Consider the following 7067-nt stretch of genomic DNA (forward strand, 5'->3'; position numbering starts at 1 on the left):
CCTTTCAACAGAAATGGGACAGAGCTCCCCCTCCACCTGGAATAGGATCTGTCCACTGAGAGACAGGACCGCTCCTCCTCCCCGTGGTTACAAGATCCCTTCCACCCTTGCATACACCCCCACACCCCCCCAACCGGGATAGGATTCTTTCCCCCAGTGGACCTGGATCAAGGTGCTAGAAAGTGTTTCTGCTGCGGCAGACCCAACAGAGTTGAGCGGTGAAGAGTGGGGCTCTCTCCGCACCACCTGCTCCCTCAGGCGACGATGTCTCGCTTGCATCATGGAAGATCACGGTGTTGCTGAGCTTCTGGGAATGTGGAGGGCTTCTGCTAAACCCGTGGTAGGGTTCAGAGTGGTTCATCTCCCCGGGACGTGCTGAAGGTCAAGATGACCCGATCCTCTCATGGAGGGAGGGTTGTAGACAAAGTGAACGGCTGCAGAACTGGCCTCAGTCTGAGGAGAGTGATCATAGAAGGACCTGGGGTGGCAATATTTCTACTGAGAGAAGCTGGAACGAACCACCAGAGGATCAATTCTGACATTTAGGTGACCCTTGGAAGGGAGTTAGAGGGAGGGGTAGAGACTAACTTGGACAGCAAGGCTGGGTTGGGATAAATGACCTGTTGTGTACCCTCTGGGTGTGTAAATGCTGCTGCTTCTGCCCCAGAGGACATGGCAATAAGGTCACAACAGAGGTGGCCACACCGTGTCATGGACCCAACGTCCCCAAGGTGGTGTCCTGCACAGATGTTAAAATCATCGACAATGGATCTTTCGGAGTGGTGTACCAGGCAAGGCTGGTGGACTCCGGAGAGCTGATTGCCATCAAGAAGATCTTGCAAGACAAGAGATTCAAGGTGAGGGGGAGGAGCAGTTGTGTGGAAATGAAAAACCCTGATATTTAAATTTAGGGCCTACAGCACGTTCACAGGCCCTTGCGACACATGAGCCCGTTTCACACAATTACACCCAATTGACAAACACCCCAAACACATTTTTGAAGGGTGGGTGGAAAGAGGAGCATCTGACAGAGACCAAAGCAGCCATGGGGTTTGGAAACAGAGAAAGTCACACAAACCCACAACAGCAGCCCCCCTCCCCACACACAACCCCCCACCCCACACACACACACACACTCACACACACACACACACACACACACACACACACACACACACACACACACACACACACACACACACACACACACACACACACACCTGGCAAATATCAAAGATTTTCTGCAAATTCATTGTTTAGTAGAAGCTGGGAAAACAATCATAAAAACTGAAATGATACTTCATTGAACCCCCTGACGAGTCCCCACTCCAGCGACACGAAAAGTCCCCCCCACTGACTCTCGAAAAGTCCCCCACTTCGGCCTCCCTTGGAGTTCCCCACCTCTGACCTCTTGACAAATCTCCTCCCCGCCTCCCCCCTCAACTTGGACAAGTTGCCCCTCAGGGCCCCGACCCATCATCCAGCCTTGCTGATGTTCTTCTCTCGCCATAGAACCGCAAACTGCAGATCGTGCGAAAGTTGGATCACACCATCATTGTCCCTCTTCTCAACTTCTCCTCTGTAGTCAAGGTAAGATTCACCTGCACCCACCCCACCCTCACTCTGATGCATATCATTTGCTGCTACCTTCCCCATTCCTTCAATCGATCTGTCTAGCTGCAGCCTCTCTGTTGCCTCCATCCTGCCCCTCTGACCAGTGCTGACTCTTTGACGTTGGCTGCCCTGCTCATCACCCATTAACTCATGACCTCTTGCCATTTCAACTCCAGACAGCAGCAGCCAAGACCACAAGACAAGGTCGCCAAATTCGGCCACTCAGCCCCTCCAGTCTGTTTCCCCAATTCATTTCACGAATGTACTTTCCCCCATAACTCACTTTTGGCACCTTTTGGTGCGCTTCCAAATCAACGCCTGCTCTGAATCGTCCCAACAACTCAGCCTCCACATGTTCGACCCCAGCCAACACCCGGCTGCAAACATTTCTCATCTCGAAACGTCAATGGTTTTTCTCCCTCGGTGAATCCTTGCCTCACGAGGGAGGGCGGTCAGAGCTGCACATTTTGTGCAGTCTCACCAGAAGCCGAATGATGGGGCAGCGGACGGGTCCACTACGGCCTGTTGACGCTCTGCTCGCTGAGCCGTTGGATTCATGCCATGTTGTGTTGAGCAGTGGGGGCATCAGGCCTACAGAGAGCAGGAGGGGCTGGCACTCCTGTTGGGAGAGGCACGGGGTTTTGGAGGGTAAATCCAGCTGACATGTTTGTATTGTGTCCAAGAGGAAGAGCAGGTTTATTTGAATCTGGGTCTGGACTATGTTCCCAAGACGGTTCACTGCATGGTCCAGCACTTCAACAAGGCCAAGCAGCCCATTCCCATGATCTACATCAAGGTGGTTGTGGGTCTGGGTGGTCAAGTTGTCCACTGGGGCAAGCTTGGATGGTGGGGTTGGAGGATATGAAGGAGTTTACTGGCTGAGTCTCGCTGGGGACTGGATATCGATGAAGGGTGCATGAGGGTCTCAATGGGTATTGGTGAGGAGAGAAAGGGTAGTGAGGGGAGAGGGGTGGAGAGGATGATGAGGATGGATGTTGATTGGCAGGGAGGGGCCCTTCACCCACCTCCCCTTACCCTCAGGATATAGACCCGGCCAGTGTGGAGGCAGAGTGGGTCATGTTATATCGTTGTGTTGCCAGATGTTCATGTACCAGCTGTAGCAGAGCATGGCCTACTTCCATCCTCAGGGGGTTTTCCATTGAGACATCAAGCCCCAGAAGATGCTGGTAGATCCCGAGATGGCCTTCTTATTGCTCCTTTATTTCGGCAGGTAGATCCACCCATGTCTGTCCGTTCACCACCTCAACGCGGTCCTGATCCCTCTCCACAACACGGCCTTGTCCCCTCCCCACCAGCTCTCACCCCTCCCCCACCAGCTCTCTCCCCTCCTCCCTCTCCCAACTTGCCCCTTCCACAGCTTAATAACTTATACTAAATAAGATTGTGGGGGCCTTAGATGGAATGAACAGCCAGAAACCTTTCCTAAAGTGTCAGGTGCAAATCTCAGAGAGCATCCGCTTCAGGTGAGGGGAGATTTTTTTTTATGCAGAGAGTTGTGAGAGCTTTGAATGCGTCACCGGAGAAAGTGGTAGCGGTTGGTAGAATAGGTACATATAAAAGTCTCTGAGACGAGCATGTGGATGTAAGGGAACAGAGTTTTTACATGATAGAGGAATTTGGGGATATGGCGAGAAGGCAGAGTAGGTCGAGTTTGGTCATAAATTAGATCAGCCATGATCGTATTGAATGGCGGAGCAGGCTCGATAGGCCATTTTTGTCCTATTCCTGTTCCCACTTCCTATGTTCCTATGGGTGTGGGTCTGGTAAAGGTTGTGGAGAACATTTACAAAGGTCAGTACAGCCTTTATGGGCCAAAGGGCCTGTACTGGGCAGCAATGCTTGATGTTCTAATGGATGCGGAAGCTCTGGGAAGGGGTAAGGGAGGGACTGGCCAGCAAGTCTGCAGATGCTGGGGCCGAGGGCAATGCCCAAACATGCTGGGCAAACTCATGGATAGTTTTGTGAGGAGCAGGTCCTGCTTCACGAGTCAAATTGAGTTTTTCGAGGAGGTGTCAAAGGAAATAGATGAAGGTCAAGGTCTGTATGTGCTGCACGAGGATTTTAGTAAGGTGCTTGACAAGATCCCCATGGAGGCCTCATTCAGAATGTCTGGAGGCATGGGATCCATGGAGCCTTGGCTGTGTGGATTCAGAATTGGCTTGTCTGCAGTAAACAGAGGGTAGTAGTAGATGGAACAATGACTAGTGGCGCTCCAAAGGGATCTGCTCTGGGAACCCTGCTCTTTGTGATTTTTATGAATGATGATGGGAGTGGAAGGGTGGGTACGTCAGGGGATCACACAGAGGTAGAGATGTTGTAGACAGTGTAGAAGGTTGTCATAGGTCATCCAGTTTGCAGAGAAGTGACAGATGGAGTTCAATCCTGTAAATCAGATGTACTTAAATAAGCAACTGGTCCAGGTTTATTTCCAGAGTAATTTTCAAGGGCACGAATAACAGTTATTCCAAAGAAGGTTGGAGCCCCATTAAAATTAGCTTCATATAGACCAATATCTTCATTGAATGCGGATTACAAGAATGTGTGGGCAGAGCACTTGGTTAATGGCAGGATTATGAACAGTGTGCAGGACAGAGAAATATTTAGATCCTGCTCCATAAATCACTCAAGGTTGCTGTGCACATTGAGAGGGAGTTTAAGATGGTGTATTGTGTGCTGGCCTTCAGGAGTCAGGGGATTGAGTTCAAAAATCGAGAGGTATCGTTGCAGATGTATAAAATTCTCGTCAGACCACACTTGGAATATTGTGTGCATTCCTGGGGCGAGAATACCAGAGGACGTCTAAATAAGGTGAGCTGAGGGAAATTTAGGCAAGACGTGAGGGGTACATTTTATTCACACAGAATGTAGTGGGTGGCTGGAATGCATTGTCGGGGTAGTAGCGGAGGCTTGTCCAAAAAAGGCATGAAAAGGATTTTAATATGGACAGGAATTCAAGAAAAATGGAGAGTACTGGTGTGAGGGAGGGGAGGGTTCAGGGGTAGGGGGGATGATGGGGGAAGTGTTGGGACCCTCCAAAGTCATTGTGTTCAGGCCTCAGAGACAGTATCTCTATCACTCGTATTTCTCTTCCCAGGAGAAGGAGCGATCTCAGAGACAAGACACGAGTCCAGAAGAACCTCGCATCCCAGCTGAACAGAGGACGGACAACATCATGATGGCCTGAACCCCTCCCCGTCGTATCCCTCTGGCCCTGCCAACCCCATTCCCTGCCTCTTCCATGTCCCTTCACCCACTTCCCCTCTTCTCCTCTACCCCTCCTCCATCCCAACCCCCTCCCGCTCATCTTCCCCTTCCCCTGCCCTCACACCTATGCCCTAACCCCAGCCCTCCACTCTTCACCTCCCTCTTCCCCTCCGCCCTTCCCTTCCCCTTTCCCCCTCCCCTTCCCCTCCCCCATCCCCTCCCCTAACCCTCCCCCTTCCCCTCCCTTTCTCCTCCTCCCCTTCCCCTCCCCCTTCCCTTTCCCCTTCCTACCCCTAACCTAGGGGAAGGAGGGGGAGGGGAAGGGGTAGGAGAAAGGGGGTAGTGGAAGGGGGTAAGGGTAGGGGTTGTGATAAGGGGTAGGGTAGGGGGTGCGGGGATGGGGAAGGGGTAGGAGGTAGGGTTAGGGGAAGTGGGTAGGTTGTAAGGGATAAGGTAGGGATAGTGGTAGGGGGTGCGGGTATGGGGAAGGGGTAGGGTTAGGGGAAGGGGGTAGGTTGTAAGGGATAGGGTAGGGGGTAGTTGTAGGGGGTGTGCGTATGGGGAAGGTGTAGGAGGTATGGTTAGGGGAAGGGGATAGTTGTAGGGGGTGCGGGTATGGGGAAGGTGTAGGAGGTAGGGTTAGGGGAAGGAGGTAGGTTGTAAGGGATAGGGATAGGGTTTAGTTTAGAGTTGGGGAAGTTGGGTAGAGTTAGGGTTAGTGTTAGGAGACATGGGGTAGGGCTATATCTTGGTTTATGGTTAGGTCTATAGTTCGGGGAAGTGGGCTTATGTTAGGTATAGGGGAAGGGGGTAGGAGCAGGGGGGTAGAGGAGGAGTGAGGTTTGGGGTTAGGGGATGGTGGGTAGCATTAGGGTTGGGGTTAGGGGTGGCATAGGCGTAGGAATAAACTTAGGGTTAGTGGATGGAGTGGGGGTAGAGTTAGGGGACGTGGAGTGGTGGTAGGGGGTATCGGTAGTGTTAAGGTTAGGTTTAGGATTTTGTTAGGGGTTAGGGTTAGGAGTAGGAGGAAGGGAAGGGGGAGGGGAATGGGGGAGGCGAGCGGGGGACGGGAACTGGGGACTGGAAGGGGGAGGGGATGTGGGAGGGGAACGGGCAGTGGAAAGGGGAGGGGAACGGGGTAGAGGAAAGGGGAGGTGAACGGTGGACGGCATCCCTAGCCCCTCCCCTCCCCTTCCCTTCCCCCGCATTTCCCCTGCCTCTCCTCTCCTCCTTCCAGAAGAAGCTGGGCCTCTTTCCGTCCAGAACCTCCCTGTGGTTTCAGAGCCTCCGTTTCAGTAAGTGCCTTCGACGCTTGCTGCTGGACAGACATCTTGTCTCTTGATTCATTCTGTACCATTGATATTAAATTTAAAAATGATTGGGTTTTTTAAAGCTTGAACTCAAAAGCTGGTCCAGATAGAGAAAACATAAACAGGCCCTTCAGCCCCTCTCTCCTGCTTGCTGAGCTGTTGTAATCAGTCCATATTCGTCTCACCCTTTTCATTCTTAGCTCCCATCCAGCTCATGTTCCCTTGTTAATCTCATGGCCTGTGGGAAGATGCTATTTCCCTCCCTGGCTGCTCTGCTTTTATTCCTCCATATCTCCTTCCTGATGGCAGGGCGACAAAGATGCTCTGTGCTGGATATCTATGAGTCTATTTACAGAGCCCATCCCTGCAATCAATCAGGGGACCGTTGCCTTGAGGTGGCACCCATGTTGCCTCTCCCTCAGCACTCTCAGAACACTACTGCACCCTCCTTCCCCTCCTTTCCCAGGTCTCAGTAACCCGCTGACAATTCCAGTCAGCTGCCATGTCTATACCCTGCCCCACCTAAACCGATGGATCGACCAGCGCCTTCTCCCCTGAAGAGTTCGAGGAATCCACTCTCTTGCAATGTCCTGCTATCGAATGCCCTGCATCCTCCTTCCCACTTGGTTCCTCCTGTTATCAGGCGCCTGGATGGACCCCACCCTGTTGAAACTACCCGTGTTCTCACTGATCTCTCTGCGCCTCTGCCCTCCATCCAGGGGTCTTGGATTTCTTGTGGGGGTGGTGGAGAACAAAGCACCAACTTAAGGAGATGGGGAGCAGTACAAAGACCCCCAGGTCCAGGAGACAGGGAGAACCACACAGATACCCATCTCTGTCATTCGGGTAAAACCTGATTATCAGGTGCAATGTGCAAGGAACTTTCGGTCCTGCTGCACGTGGGCCAGGTTTGGCCCA

At 52.3% G+C, this 7067-nt stretch overlaps 1 long non-coding RNA gene across 1 annotated transcript; it reads left to right on the plus strand.

The window, feature by feature from the left end:
* The first annotated feature begins 346 nt into the window (after positions 1–346).
* On the plus strand, positions 347–5160 carry LOC138745324 (uncharacterized). The gene is made up of 3 exons (XR_011346172.1): positions 347–857; positions 1513–1590; positions 4730–5160. It is a non-coding gene; the product is annotated as an uncharacterized lncRNA (long non-coding RNA).
* The last annotated feature ends 1907 nt before the right edge of the window (positions 5161–7067 follow it).

The sequence above is a fragment of the Narcine bancroftii genome, chromosome 11, assembly GCF_036971445.1.
Source record: "Narcine bancroftii isolate sNarBan1 chromosome 11, sNarBan1.hap1, whole genome shotgun sequence".
NCBI lineage: Eukaryota > Metazoa > Chordata > Chondrichthyes > Torpediniformes > Narcinidae > Narcine > Narcine bancroftii.